We start from the raw sequence: 17,133 nt of genomic DNA on the forward strand, positions 1-17,133 counted from the left end.
GGACTGCGGCAATCCAGGCAGGATCTATGATCCGGGCTACGCCCAACCGTCTCTCCGCTCGCACCTTGTGACATGTCGATTGGCGGAAATATAGGCTAAGGAATTTTCATCATCCAAAACATCCATGGCAGGGGTCCACGTAAAAACCCTTGTTCTGGAAAACCTCTCCCTTCGCAGGCGAAGAGGAGGAAGAGTATCGAGTTTAACGATAAAGAAGAGCTTATAGTTTTAGAAAACAAGGATCGAACCTAGTTTCGACCTTATTAGTAGTGGACTTATTCCAAAATTTCTAGTTATGACGAAAGTGATTTTTCTAAGATAATCCTCTTTGTGATAGCTCAAGGCATTGCGGAAGCTGCTAGTAGACCGGTAAAGGAAGTAAGGAAGACTGCAATAGAACCATTCGTTGAAACGGTCTCTCTTTTTTTTCTGTTTAGCCAGAACTTACTACCGTTTAGATATTACTTCAGAGGATGAATGAGGATAATATGTATGAGTGTAAATGAAGTGTAGCCTTGTACATTCTCAGTTCGACCATTCCTGAGATGTGTGGTTTATTGAAACCCAACCAAACCGTTAATTGAAACGGTCTACGATTTACTTTCCTCACGGTTGCTAAAAGCAAAGAAGATTGGACTACAAGACGATTGTACAAGACTACAAGTATCGCCACACGGAACCTTAAATACGACGAAGGGTTTAATTGTGTGCAGAGAAATGTTGAACTGCACGGAGAGGAGATCGTTGATGAACTCAGTTAACAGGGAGTTCAAGTTACAGCTTGTCATCGATTGAACACCCGGCGCAGTGGAGAAGTGTAACCCTCCGCGTAATAGTACAACTCCAAGCCAAAATGCACAGAAAAGATAAAGGCTGCCTTTCACAGACTAGCCATTCGTGCGTTCATTTGTCCCAGTACCATTGCGATACTTTGGATGTCAACGGTGTGGACACAGCACGTTGCACTAGGAAACAGATCTGTGTTTGTGGTGAACCGCTCTATCCTGACGACCCATGCAGTGATCCTCCTGTCTGCGTCAATTGTCAGGGGAATCATTCAGCAAAATCTAAAAATTGTCTAATATATAAAGAAGAGTTAGCAATCCAGGAGATTAAGACCACTCAAAAGGTGAGCTAAGAAAACTGAAGCGAAGAAAACTGTAAAAAAAAGATCGCCGAAGACAATGTCATAAGCACAAGCTGTCGTCATCTCCTGAAGCTTCCTTCAATGCAAATGATATGATTGCGGAACTGGCTACAGCGTTATCAAGTATGGTTGAACCAGTCGTCGTTAACAAACTTATTAGAAATCGTCCAATCAATGAGGATAGCTTAAAACGAAAGAAGAAAACACCAGATGTTTAGGAAAAGAGTTCGTCTTTTTTGAGAAGTGAATCATTGAAGACCAAGAACAACGAATCAAAGAAAAGAAGCCTGAACAAAAAGTCGAATTTACTACAACCACCGTGCAGGGAAGTGACAAATTAGAGGTGAAAATCTTAGAAAAAGAGGATTTAGAAAAAAAACAAAAATGGAGTCCTCAAAATCTCGGAGGCCTTTAGCAGAGGGCGAGGATTTTGGATGCCTAACATGTTCTAGCGGTGAGTGCCTCCAATTTAGATTGTGATGTACTTTTCACCACGCCACCGGAGCCGTTGTCGTCTGATGCCGGCAGTAGGAAATCGTCCGCGATTTCCACCGGTGAAATTGAGGCCTTCGGAATGATGGGGAAGAGGAACAAAAAGGATGACCTAAGGGAAAACGTAAGCGACAGGTATTAAGATGTAGCTTGTTTTAAATGCCTTAACAAATTTTAACGTATGGGTGAATATTTTAATTTTTGCGTGACATTTTAAATTTTATATTAACATGATATTTTGATATGTATTACCTGATGTTTTATTATAACTGTTCTGGGTGATGTTAAATGGCAAGGACCCTTTATACCCTTGTAATATTGTATTTAATACAATTTTCAATGTGCGGTTTAATTTTCATCAGAAAATTTTTGTTTTGACAGTTTTGACCAAATTTCGTAAGTAATGGCTAGAAGGATTTCAAAATAACAAGATCCTTTACACACCCTTGTTATATTGTGTTTTCGGGGTTTTAATAACCAATTGAGAAGTCTATCTTTAGATGCTACTTTTGATAAGACTAGTCCTTGACTATGTCACCTGTGCTCTGTTTTTGGGGAGGAAAAGATATTTTTTCTATTTTTTTTTTATTTTTGATGTGGAAGGGGCTAATCACCATAGCAGTTGATGTCCCAAAAACTTCAAAAAGAAAATGAATAATGTTCTGAGGTAGATAATCCCCACGTCCAGAACACACCACCTACGTTTTAGATCCAAAGCAGCAACAGCTGTACACATCTACAATACCAGGTTAAAAAACTTTTTGAAAATTTTTTTAACCTGGCTTCTATCTTCAGGTCAGGATTTTCTCGGACACCTGCAGATCATGTACAGTGAGAATGATTCGTAAATGAATCTACACCATATTTAGAGCTGACGATGTGGCGCCAGAGTGGATGTTGTTGCAGGTGTAACGAAGACCCTTCCGTTGTCCACATACCCCCCTGCGACGGCAATCATGTAGTGATGGTGTGCATGTATATCGGTGCATGTGATTCCTGAAAGCTTCGGTGTATAGAAGTCTGGAGTCAGTGCAGAGATTCTGCATCCGCTCTCTGCCAGAACATATGCCGGTTCCACCGGCATAAAGGGTACACGTAAACACCCTCGTTTAGAAACAGCCGAATCGCCAGAAGCGAAGAGGAAATGTAGCAGAGTCTGAAGAATTAGAAAAGATACTGAGAAAATTTGCAAAGATTTTCGGAAAGCTTTGTTTAGCAATAATGCGCTCAGACCCAGACATCTAGTGATTACGAGAGAGAATGGAAACCCCCAGAAAGTCATTCCATTCTTAATCACACGCGAAATTACAAATTGTGCTGGTGGTTCTGTTAAGGAGATTCGCAAGACTTAATGGTTTGTACATCGAAACTGTAAAAAAAAAGTTAATCAGCCAAAAAGTTCAATCATTGAAGAAGATTGGAGAGTTCTCACTGCCTGAACAATCACATAGTACGCTTAACTCGTCGAAAGGAGTCGTTGTTTGCCGTGATCTCCTCAATTGCACCGAAGAAGAAATAGTGGAGGAAATGTCAAGTCAAGAAGTGATTCAATGCCGGAGGTTAACCATGAGGAAAAATGGTGAAGTTATGCCTTCAGCGTCGCATGGAATGGAAATTCATGCAGACAATTCATATAAAGACCCTCCAATTTGCAGTAACTGCAAAGTGCACCACAACAGCCGATCAAGAAAATGCCTGGTGTTCAAATTGGAAACGGCCATTCAGGAAGTTAAAACGCCGCAAAAGATAAGCGAGGAGAATTGTTAACAATAGAAAACCTTAACCGACAACGACTTATGCAGAAGCAGCTGCTGCCCCTTCGTCATCTAAAGTTAAGATGGAGTACTTGCTTATTACGCTTGCACCATGTCTTACTACAATGATAGAGAAAATCATTGGCACAATGATTGAATTTAGTCAGCAAAAGGAACCAATAAAACCTGTAAAGACTCATTTCCAGATGGACATCGTTGGCACAAGGATTGAATCTTCTCAACGAAAAGTTCCTACTTTCCGTTGAGAAGATGTTGAGAAGAAGCAAAACTCACCCTGATGCAACCACCAATCGATGATAAGGTTAAGGAGGAGGATAAGGTTAATCGCAAGGATAAGGAGACATCTGACAAAGCCAAAAACATCACTCCTTCGACCAGGAGGATGTGGCAAGGGTACAGAAGAAGTCTGAGATTAGCGCAATGCAGGTGCAAGTAACAATAGAGAAAGCACCGGATATAGACGTTATAGAAGCAGCACCTAAGGAACATTTAAAAGCCCAGAGGATATCTAAGGAGAGAACGAGTACATCAGCCGCCTCAAGTGTAACTTTGGAGATTGAATCGAGTTCTTCAGCTGCCGAAAATATATCACTAGAGTTTGCATGAACTTTAGATTCGAAAACAACTAAATTAACCGCTCAGTCTAAAATGTCAAAACCTGATATCCACCGCAGAATATTACTGGTATTTGAAAGCGAGGAAGATGCCATGTCCGAGGCCTCAGACACTTTGTCATCAGAAGTTGAGGCAGTAAGGAGAATGAAAAGAATATGCGATAAAGAATGGCTGAAAGGAAAACCTAAAGGTAACCAAATTTGGTATGTTTAAGAATCATTATAGATTATATCATTATGTTTAAGATTATTATTAGAGACCATATTTCAGTATTTGAGTTTAAAAATCAAGAATGAATTAAGTCTTCAGTTTCATTGGATGTGTAAAATAATTTGTGTTATTTTCTTTATGAAATGGAAGGGGCTAATGACCAAAGTAGTCGATTTCCCCTAAAACCTCAAAAAATATAATAATAATAAGATAAAATTTAACAATTATATTTATTATAACTGAAACAGTAAATTTTAATAATCATGTCACATCCGGTGTAAACTAGTTTACATAGATTGTCTAACATGTTACATAAATCATTTTTTTAAAATTATTTTAGGTATATAGTTTTAACTGTAACTATGACAACCATTTTTTTCCCTAATGTGTACATTGCAATCTGTTCAACTAGTGAACAATAAGCAAGCCCCCTACGGCCTCATGAGATGAGGATAAAAGAAATAATTTCTTTGAATGTTAAATTTATTTTATCAAAGTTTAATTTATAAATATGAGTTTACACATTTTACTTCAATTTGAATATTAAACAGACGTTCTTAACTTTAACAATACCGAAAGTTTTATATAATTTCTTCCTGAAAAGTGTAATTGTAATATAAGTTAAGATATATTCTGGTAATGTCTGCATCAGCTCATATTTAACTCACGTTAAATTCTTACTTCACTGACAAATTTTGTATATATATATATATATATATATATATATATATATATATATATAATTGAAATAATGAGTATTTATTTTATTTTTTTAGGAAATAATTTTGAAAATAAATTTGACGCATAGTAATTACAAAATTTGACTTAAGTAAGTAAAGCGTCGCATTATTTTACGTAATAAACGTTATTATGTAAGTAAGAAAAAGTAATTTCCAAAGACTGAAAACATATTTTTATCAATTAAGTACTCAAGACATATAGTGAATTTTCATGAAAAGTGGCTGAGTAAATTACTATTTCGTCTTGTTACGGAGAAATAATTTGTCTACATAAACATCCATATTAAATAAACCTAAAATTTTATTTTTAAGAACGCTGAAATAAAAATCTTGATCAATTTAAGAGTTAACAGTAATGAAATATCCTGGTGTTTAATAAAAACATTTTTCACCCTTTTAGAAGTGTTAAGAAAAATTCCCTCTAAACGGTAACTAATATCGAAATAGGAAATATGTTTCAATTAAAACAACACATATGAAGCACTTGTATAATTGAAAATTATTGTACTATATAATCCAGTTTTACCTATTTATAGTTGGTTAAAAATTATACTCTGAAACATATAACCTATCACAAAAGGATTAAAAGATATAAAGAAATTTAAACTTTGACCCCCAGGTACGATTACAACCTAAATGTAGTTAAGTAGAGCTGTTTAAATTTATAATATCCACTACACGTATTCCTGTTATTCACCAATTATTCGTTTATTTACTATTTTATTATCATAAACTTTTTCTAGAAATTAAGAATGAAATAAGGAAGATATTGTATTTATCTAAAAACGTCTACATGTTTCTAATTACTGTAAGATATTATGTAAGAATTCTGTTGAATAGGTCTCGTTACTGGCTCCTAAATCATTGCAAATAGATTTAAAAAATATGTAGAAATTATCTGCTGATATAGAAATAAAAAATAAAAGATTTCGATTTAAAAAATTCGAAATATACAAAAAAATGTAAAAAAACTCCACTTTCTAGAAATTGCGTTGGCGTGTTTAAAGCTAAACAACATTTGACTTTTAATGAAATTAAAACCGATTAAAACTTAAAACAAGAAATTTAAACAAATTTTGATGACATTCAGTACACAGACTCGGGCATATGGGGCCACTTGTTGGTAAAATTTTTGATGTCAATATCTACAGAGAATGGAGGATTTTTTGGGGTCAATTTTCTCAAAATTTGCAAATATAATGCCAATTTATATTAAACTCAATGCAAGCGTGTATGTTTATTTTATAATATTTTTTTAAAAATTTGTCACAAAATTTTTCCCTTCCTCAAAAATCGAAAAGATATATTTTTATTTATTGTATATATTTAAAAAAATTTTTTAATTGTCTTTTTAGGCAAGCGACCCAAACAAAAAAATTGGGGGCAGTATTGTGGGTGGGGACGATCGAAGTTTTAAAAATATCGATTATTATAATTTATTAAAACTATTTTCTGGGTTTATTTAAACTTTTAATGGTATTAAACTTGTAGTATTAATACTATAATAAAATCCAATCATAATTCACCCCCTAGGTACCAGCATTGCTAATGAAGAACTCGGCGTATACCCAAAAAGATGCCAACTAGTAGTCCGATGATATCAAACAAAAGTTCAGAGAGAAAAAAACCAGCTTTAAGGTATGGCAAGAAACAAAAGTGGAAACAGATACACACGCTTATAATATTGTAGAAAAAAATCAGCTAAATAAGCCGATACCATCGCCAAAGGCTCAGCCAACATGACTCTGATCACCCGAATAAAAAACGCAGAAGCAGTGAAGGAAATATTCAAAATAGCCAAAGAACGTTACAAATGCAGGATTTCAAACAACAAAAAGTATATCAATGATGCTTCAGGAAACTTACTAACATCGGACGATGAAATTAACAACAGATGGCAATAATATTTCCAACATTTTCTGGATGAGGAGTTCCCAGAAGAGCGTCCAGTACCACTCCCTTACGTACTTGGCCTTATTGAGGTTTGCGTACCATCTGAAGTGAGAATGGCTGTCTCAGGTATGAAAAATGGTAAAGATCCCGATCCGGATGAAATTCGAACAGAACTCTCGAAGAAAACAGGCGCAGTTGGAGTTATGTGGCTGACAAACCTTTTTAATCTCATCCTTACGTCTGGGAATATGCCAAATACGTGGAGATTCAGTAACATCATACCCTTTTATTAGAACAAGGAGGATATTGCTGAATATGAGAACTATAGAGCCATTAAATTAACCTCGCATACCCTGAAGATATGGGAAAGGGTCATTATCGGTAGGCTAAATAAACTCTCCACCATAACCACAAACCAGTGTGATTTTACTATTGGAGTGGGCAACACGGACGCCATACACCGCGTAAGAATACTGATGGACAAATATAAAGTCCTGACAAAAGATCTCCACCTTATGTTCATAGACATCAAGGATCTGCTCTGAGCCCCTTGCTTTTTTTGTGATAGAGTCCATTGTCATGGACTCTATCACAAAAGATCTATAAAAACCGGCTCCTTGGACACTTTTATAAGTAGAAGGTGTGGTTTTAATAGAGCAATCGTTGCCGGAAATAAAAACTACCTAAACAGATGGTGTAAGGCTTTGGAAAGCAGTGGCCTACAAGTTAAGTCGCAAAACGACTGAATACATGCATTGCAGTTTTCCTGGTTACAACAGCAACACTCAGCCAGTACCTACTATCGAACGAACTCCCTTAAATATAGTAGAGGAATTCAAATACCTTGGATCCAATTCAACGTCATGACAACCACGGAAAGAGATTTAAAAAATAGAATCATGGCAGGCTGGGCCAAGTAAAGGTTCTTCTGTGTGACGTGTTGGTCCTTTCTTCTTCTTTCTTTTCCTGTTTAGCCTCCGGTAACTACCGTTTAGATAATACTTCAGAGGATGAATGAGGATGATATGTATGAGTGTAAATGAAGTGTAGTCTTGTACATTCTAAGTTCAACCATTCCTGAGCTGTGTCGAACTGACGTGTTGGTCCTGTGTGACACAAAAATACCTATTAGAATTAAGGCGCTGTGTATAAGCGAGCCATAAGACCGACAATTTTATATGGACCTGATTGCTAGGAATAAGGAAATGCGAAGAACAAAAACTGTATGTCACGGAAATGAAAATGCTGCGATGGGCAGGTGGTGTTAGGAGACTTGAGAAAATCCAAAACAAATAAGGGACCTTTAAAGTAGCTGAAATACAGAAAAAAATGCGAGAAAGCCGTTTACGCTGGTTTGGATATGTAATGCGTAAAGTAAACATCATGTGCCCGATAGGTTTTACCATAAAGGAAGGCTGGAATGGCAGCGGCCACCCACCGACTACCTGAACGCAACCATCCTTAATGATATGCTAACGATGGGCTTAACGCCAGAATCGCCAAGAGTGTTTTCCCCAAACAGGGAAAACACCAGGGATTGATTGATAATTCACCCCTCACCGTCAAAAAAGAAATCTTAGCTAACTTTTACAGGCTGGAAATGTATTTAGTGATTTTTTTTTTAAAAATTCTTTCATTTAACCTAGTAAAGTAGAAAAGTCAAACAATTTTTTGGAAGGTGATTTTGAAGGTGGAGAAGCAGAAAAAAAGATGTTTTAACTTATTAAGTGGTTTTTGGTTTATTTAAACATATAATAATATTTTTAGAGTCAAACAACCTTATATCAGCCCACCTCAAGAAAGAAATCATAGGTATCGTTTTTCATGTATAATTATTTTTTCACTATGTAAGAATTCATAACCAATGCCAGGAAAGTATTACAACTTTGTTGTTGGATTTCTTATCTCAAAATTTTCAACTTATTTTCTTGAAATTTTGCAATAAAATATTTACTTCCATTACGATGAAAAGTGGTGAAATTTGTTCAGCCGTATTTGAATTCTTCGATTCATTTAAAAATATTACACGGTAATACACTTTTTACCGTACCTTTTTAACATTCACGAGTGAATTTCGGGCAATTTTATAACTTCAAGAGATAAAAATCTTATCCAGGACGCTCTTCTTCTACGGTATACATTTCAAGCGGAATCGATATTTTAAAATAAACAAGTGGTTTATAAATGAAAATTCTTTTTGAAAATCTGATATTTTATATTTCATGGGTGAAAGTTAACATTTTCAGTTTATTCTATTTAAATAGGTTTTCCGTTTTTGGCTTTATCAGTTTAATTAATGAATGACCTTCGCGTATGAACTCCATTTACTGAAGAACATGAGTGACTATCATAACTGGGAACACCTACATAAGTACATTTATCTTTACATAAGTAGTTACTAACACGTAACCTGTTTTTTATATTAAGAAAAATTACAATAAAATATTGTACTTAAAAAAAAGTGAAAAAAAAAATTATTTTAGAATGATAAGCAATGTTAAAGCTATTTAAAGAGTAGATGAAAAACATTTTAAAACATATTTTTATATTAATTAAATAAATTTAAAAAAAGGTACAATTTGTAATAAAAAAAATTGCGTTTTGAAATAACGATAAAACGTAATCGTGGATCTTTTTATACGTATTTTAAATTGTTTATCTAAATACTTAAAATGTAGTAACGTTTCATGTGTTAACCAGTAAAACAGCAACAAAACACGGTGAGATTACGTTAATATTTAATGGTTTATTTTTAATTCAAGATAGGATTAGTTAAAAACAAACCCCTAAAAAAAGTACACGCTAAATGGTTCCATCCATTTCAGGTTATCCGATTTATTAACCGTACATCACTGTTTTTAAATTATTAAAATGGTAAAGGTAATAGTAAAATTTATAAGTATTATATAAAAAAAGGAAATTATTACACTATTTTTTTTATGCCTTCACTGTGATTCAAACATGTAGTACCGATAAATAAATAAATAAAGCGACATTAACTAATTTTATGGCAATCATAAAATTTTAAAATCAATTTGTAAATAAACAATAATGTAATTTAAAAAACAAAGGTAAATGTAACTATGTCGGTCGCAAACTCCCCAAGGGCTTGCATTTCCTGTGGGTTGATCATTTTTCCTTCACTTTTATCCTTTGATTATCCTTGACTGCTCTTTTTCTGGATAAATATCAAGGAAATTGATTTAACCATCTTAATTTCTCCATCTGAAATTACTTAGATAAACCGTAGTTAGCTCAATCTCTTTACTTTAAACTTGTCGGAAACCGTTTCTTATTGTAGGACTAAAAAAGGGCTCAACTAGTACCTGAGATGCTAATACTAGACATTTTATTTCACTTATATTTTTATACACTTTTTTCTTTGCTTGATGAATTAATTCATAATTTGGAAGCTTGTAGATCGGAATATGAAATGGAATTTTGTATCGTAAAAATCATTCCATGCCTCCTGTAACTCCCGATGAAAAGTCGAGACGCTACCATTCTACCACGGAGATGGAAATTATTTCTATTAGCGTTAAACGAGGGAAATTCATATTAAAATAACCAAGTAAATAATATCTATTTATTTATTCAGCAACAACAGGTTGACGCCTACTAACAGTTACTGATGAGTTATAATGAATTTTGTATATTATGATAAATGCTATAACTGTCTGAAACTCGAACCCGGTACCTCTGGATAAAAAGGCAGAGAAACTTCCACGGAGATCAGCAATAAGCACGCTAAGAATTTTTGAAGCTTTATCTGCTTCAAAAATTGCCAATATCACTTTTAGAATTTTACATTAAATTCGGACAGATATTAATACGACACAATGAAAAAACTAATTTAAATATACTACATTACAACAAAAGAATAGCAACTTTGGAGAGATTTTAGATAAAATAGCTTAGGAATCATAACTTTCTAGTTTTACACCACTTTAGTTACCAGTTTAGTTAGTTTTACACCACTAGTGGACCAGCATTATAAACTAAGGAAGCTAAGTTGCTGTTAGACATGATCACAGGCGCACATAAGTGAAAGAATTTTCCATTCCATTAAATTCGGGTTGAAATGACCGCCATTGGAATCTCAGAAAGTATAAGTTTTATGAGAAATTTCCAGTTTGGTGGATTTTATAACATTTTTGGGTAGATATAATATTGTAAGACGTTTTTAATCTTGGGTATTTTTCTCTAAACGCAACTGTTACAGAACTACGTGCTGACAATTGCAAAATTAAATATGGCGACCAACTTCATTATTTTAAATAAGAAACACCATGTTTTTATTGAATTTTTTGATAGAAAATATTATTTTAATATTTATTTATTTTTGGGTATTTTTTGGGATTATTTAAAAACTGTTCGAAAATCCAGTTGTTGAATTCAAGCCTTCTTCTTTCGTTAACAGGCACTACAGTGTGAGGAACTGCAGGTTTACATGCATGGTAACTGTGTTCCACAATATACTTACTATTAGAACCATAAGATAACGGGTAACAATTGCGCTTGTTGTGGGATAGGCTTCAAAGTTGGCCAGGAAATCGGTCTTAATATTTTTAACAGATTCAATTAATTCACACAGAAACTTACAAAGAAGCTTATACGTGAGGATGTGAAAATGGAAATTTGTAGCGTATGATTTCCATTCCTGACCGGAATTTGAACACGGAACCTCCAGATGAAGGCCGAGACGCTACCACTCCGTTACAGAGATCGGCAAATGAATTTTTCTGAAATGATTCATTACTTCGTAGATATTCCAACTAATCTTGCAAATAGTTAACTGTGAGGTAGATCAAACTGTTATTAAAATAAAAATTGTGCAAGCACCTGATAACACTTCAAAAAAGAAACTAACAAATAAAACGTATTAAAAAAATAAAGTATATTAACTTCTTGACAGTAACACCCTTTCTACCCCATTTATTTAAAGAGTTAAATCGATTAAAATATAAGTACAAATACATTAAATATATTTACAGAATTGAAATAAGAAGGAAATATATTTAAACTGCTCAGTTATCTAGCCGCCAAAATATAGATCTAACATACTTTATCAGTATCTGTTCAACAAATAAAAATAAAAAATTAATACAATAATCATAAAATATCATATTGTTAAATTTTCGTTTATCGTTTTGTTAAAAATTTAGTTCTAATTAGTTATGAACGAACTTGAAAATCATGAAATGATTTCAAAAGAAGAAAACCACATTAAAAAATTAAATTTTGGACTGCGGCGGATAGTTAATGCTAGTCTCTTTCGTGTAAGGTTGACAGTTTGTGGTTTGGATAAAACTATTATGTATCCAATCACAATTCTGTTGTTGGGTTTTAATAAACAACACATTCTACACTGACGATTCATGGATGAACAAATTAAAAAGTACAATATAATATACTGCTGTAGATATATTTAATTTAACAAGGGACACACAGATGCATACGAGATTCCATAGAAATCAAACGAATAAAAAAAGAATCGTTGAACTCATGGTTTTGCCGCAACATACTGATTACATACCTCTTATATACAGAGGTACCAGTTCAAGCCCCGGTCAGATTTAGGACTTCGAAATTTTAAATTTTTTCATACGGTAAAAATCCATTATTACTAGTCAGTAACTGTTTGGGCGTCAACCTGTAGTTGCTTTTTAAATAAATTGATTTTAAGCACTTGATTATTTTATTCTGGATACGAAAACTACTCGAAATAATTCCATTGGCAAATGTTTTTGTTTTTACTTAAAAAAGCTGAATTAGATGAAAAAAATATTTTTATTGGCAACGAACATTGGTTATGCTACAAAAAAAAAAAAAAATTAACGCTTAATGAGTAAAAATAAGTTACGTATATTGAATTTTGCACAACATTTTTTTCTACATTACCATCAATGTATTTATGTTTTCAGTACCCCTGCTAATCAGAAATCAATACAAAGGGATTTGGATAGGATAATTAAAAACAAAAATTTGCAATGGTTACAAACAAAAAAATAAAATGTTTTACAAAAAGGAAGATATAAAAAAGACTACATTTTGTATAGCAAAACCATTTTTGTTTGCGCGTTTTTTACACCATTAAACAATAATGTTTTGTAAAAATATTCTCGGAATACGCTAATACAAAACTTGGTTTACAGAATCTGTACTAGAACAAATAACTCGAGTAAACATATATCTTAATTAGAGAGAGTTTTAGCGGGCACAGTACTTTAGAGATTATACTGAAATTTCAATAATGAATTCAAAAGTAGTAACCTGAAACCTTTATCTCAGTTGAAAACGATTACGTCATTAGTATCAATTTTAATTAGTAATGAGAAAGTTTAAATTAAAATATAGACAAAAACAAGAGAGAGAGGTTGTGTAGGATTATACTGATTTAAAAATATAACATAAAAAATACGCAAAATACTAATTTCTAATAAATGTGGTCAGAACAAAAAAGACACAAAAGGATACAACATATTAAAAACGTTTAATAAAAACATTTATTAAAGTAATATTTTAATATTAAAAATTAATTACCAAATATATAATCAAATGGCGTGATAAGAATTTTGAATTATAGTTACCACTAATGTTATACTTAAATGGAATGTTTATACCTTAAAAAAAAACATGTAGATTTGAGAAATAAAAGAATATAAAATATTTATATATTTTATATAAAAAATATTTTAAAAAAATATTTAAAAAATCAATATAAAAATAAATACAATACTTCTAATATATAAGATATTAAATACTATTTTTATTTTGAAATACAATATAATGATTTTAAATTAAATACCACTCGTTTATTCACAAAGTATAATGTGAGTTAGGTTATTTATTCCTAATAAATAACCAATCATCTCAAGGTAGACTTACAGGCCAAAATGAGGAATGAAGTTGTTTCTTTTTTATAATTGAACCAAATATACCGTTACGTACCAGTATACAAAGCCCCTTTCAAAAAAAAGACCTCAACCACTTAATACCGTCGTAATGGAGTGGTAACGTGTCTGCCTTTCATTTGGATGATTCTCGGGTTAAATTCGGGCTTACGATTTTTCAAGTAATAAAAAAATATTTCTTAAAGAAAACCGGCTAAAATAACTGTAACTGTATGTAAGCCGAATGCGGAATAAATTAATAAATATTTACTATTAACCAAAAAGATTAATAAAAATTATACCCCCAGATGAAAGGATATCTGACTGCTGTCATTTGTAACTCAGACATTTTATATGCCTTTTAGCAAGTCTGAGAAATTTGTAATACAATAAATGAAAATAGATTCAACTAAGAATATATAATGTATGTATATATATATATATATATATATATATATATATATATATATATATATATATATATATAATGTATGTATATAATTCATATGAATATTAATGAATATACTTTTTGTTGTAAACGTGTTATTTATTTATCTATAACAATAGCTGACGACCAATAGTTGTCACTATGGTAGGTGATAATGACTTTAGTAGCGTTTGAAAAATAACATACCTACCGGGATTCAAATCCGGAATCTTTGGATTAGAGATAAAGAGGCTACCATCCGCTACAGAACTGTTAAAAAACACATCATGCAAGGGAATTTAAAACTACTAAATAAAGATGTATTATTTAAAATAATAACTGAGCACGTGTGGTTGTCAGTAATACAAGTAAAAAAAAAAAAATCACGGCTAAGAATAATACAGAGAGCTTATTTTTAAAGGACTATACATTACACATGATTATAAAAATAGATGACTCCTTTATTCTGTTTCAACTGTACTAATGATGGGTTTTGAGCTACGTTGAAATCAATAGGATATTACAGAATTATTTTCAGTTCTATATAATACTATTAGTTTACTCTTCTCAAGGGTTCTTACAACGATTTCTATGTTGTTGGTATTTATAGTAATATTTTCTTGGAAAATAATATAATTAAAAAAATTATTAAAACTACATAAAATATTTTTAAAAACCGGAACCATATTCACCGACCTAACATTAGATCTGTGATCTGGAAAACCCGGAATAGAGATAAAACTATATTTTATGGCTTATTATTTTATATATTAATCTTTTGTTAAGTAAAATACATATAGCTTTTATATTATTTATTTATTTTTCTGTTCTGTATGATAAATGGTATTGTTATAAAAAATTTAAATAAACACTTCTGTGACGGGAGAAAATAGACTATTTGGGAAGATACTTCTTCCATTAATAAAAGTTAGACAATAGTTTAACAAATTATATTATTAGCTTTAAAATTTAAAAAACTGGTTTTGAAACGTATTAATTATTTTAGAAAATTTTTATTCCGAAGTCTTAGTAATCTTTCTGGAGGGTTACCGAATATTCTTTAAGTCTACAATTTTCTGACCAGTGAGATATGATTAATTCTAATTTACGATAAGTTTTTAATAATAGTTGGTAAGTAGTTTTATTCAGTAACGTTTAGTGTTTTGATGTCATAATGAATTGTATTTCGTATTACTATTCTTGCATTTTAAGTTACAGGATCATAATTTGTACAGTAAATACATGTGAATAATATTACTAAAGTTTGCTAAGCAAATTTTGCACCCACTTATATCTATAACATTTTAGAAAATATTTATATAAGGTATACAACAATGAGATTTGCTTAAAATTCAATTAATCAAAAACCTGTTTTATTTTAAATTACGATCTAAATAATATCTTATTTTGAAAATATTATCTTAAATATAATTTATTAATTTAATTTTTATATTATTTTAGTCCATTTCTTTAAAAATAAATAAAATAATTTAAAGCACAAAACACACAAACATATATATATATATAATAAAAAATAATTACTAAAAATAAAATTAGAAAATAAAATAATTTGTAAGTTGTGAAATTCTGTGGTTGCTTTCATTTCATTAACAACTAATAGAAATGTTAGCTAGATCATATAATCTATAACTATTTATTATTTCGTATTTTTAACAGAAATCCTTCAATTTTATAAAACTAATTTTGTCGTTTTTAATTTAATTTTATATGTAGATATAAGTGTGTGTATGTGTTTACAAACTTAAATAGGTAATGGGGAATCAATATGTATTTATATTCGTAAAAGTAACGTTAAAAAGTAAATCTAAATAAAGTTAACTGTTTTTACGAAAAAAGTTATGGTTATTTAAAAAATATATTTATAAAAATTTTAATAGAAAGTATTTGTAATTTTTTTTAATAATTATTCCTTTATTTTTTAAAACCAATAAAATCTACTAAATAAATAATTCTTAATATTATAATATAGATTTATTGACATTAAAGACCTATTTTAATGTAAAAAATTGTAAACATTTTTCTAGTTTTTTTAATTTAAATAAATATAAAGGTTATAATAAATTATAAATAAATTATTAAAAATTGTTATATATAAATTATTATAAATAAAATTAAATCAAATAATATTAAATTATAAAATGATTCAAGAAAGAATAAAATTTTATGCTATAATGTTAGAAAAAAAAAGAAAGTTAAACAAAATAAAAAGTTTATAATACCTTGCACGTGGGTATACGTGCGGCAGCAGAACAAAGGTTGATTTGGCGTCGGGACGCAGTCACGGACTACTGGCAGTGAGCGCCGTGGTGATCTGCACCCTCTTTACGACCCCCTCCATAGTACTACCCCTTCCACAGCATCCCTGAAATCCAGTTCTAAATATACTAAATTATAACTCATTTATTATTTACTACACATAATTTAAAAATCATTATTTTTAAAATTAACATTTGATTTCCTTGAACTGAAGTAATTATTCAGACTACTGTTTACTGTTAATTAAAAATAAAGAATAAATACATAAAAAAAAGTATTATATTTATTTCCAACTTCACATCGATTCAGATTTTTTTTTCGTCTGTAATCTCCCCGCCCCCCGGAGCCGGATCTGCAATTACCAATAAACTTAGCTCCGAGGGGGTGCCTTCGCCTCAACAAATATTTAGCACATAATTATTAGTTTATTACTCTATTATTTTATTGCTCATAAGTATATAAATATGTACGATGTAACAAATTTACTTCTTATAGTTCAAGTTTTTATATTTTATTTTAAGTAAATCAGTCTCATGTGGAATCAGACCTATCTTCCGACTCTTCCAAAGAAACATATGAAAAATAGCTGGATGAGGAGAATAAACTTTTGAACAGTAAAGTTAAATGTCTTCTGAAGTTCGGAGTCTTGGTATGCCGAAGTACA

General features: G+C 31.4%; 1 long non-coding RNA gene across 1 annotated transcript in view; it reads right to left on the reverse strand.

Moving 5' to 3' along the window:
- Positions 1-16,545, reverse strand: part of LOC142320944 (uncharacterized) — a 199,196-nt gene extending 182,651 nt beyond the window's left edge. The window contains exon 1 of the long non-coding RNA XR_012755522.1: positions 16,433-16,545. This is a non-coding gene — a long non-coding RNA (uncharacterized LOC142320944). The remainder of the gene's footprint in view (positions 1-16,432) is intronic.
- Between the last annotated feature and the right edge of the window lie 588 nt (positions 16,546-17,133).

The sequence above is a fragment of the Lycorma delicatula genome, chromosome 3 (assembly GCF_047948215.1).
Source record: "Lycorma delicatula isolate Av1 chromosome 3, ASM4794821v1, whole genome shotgun sequence".
Lineage (NCBI taxonomy): Eukaryota > Metazoa > Arthropoda > Insecta > Hemiptera > Fulgoridae > Lycorma > Lycorma delicatula.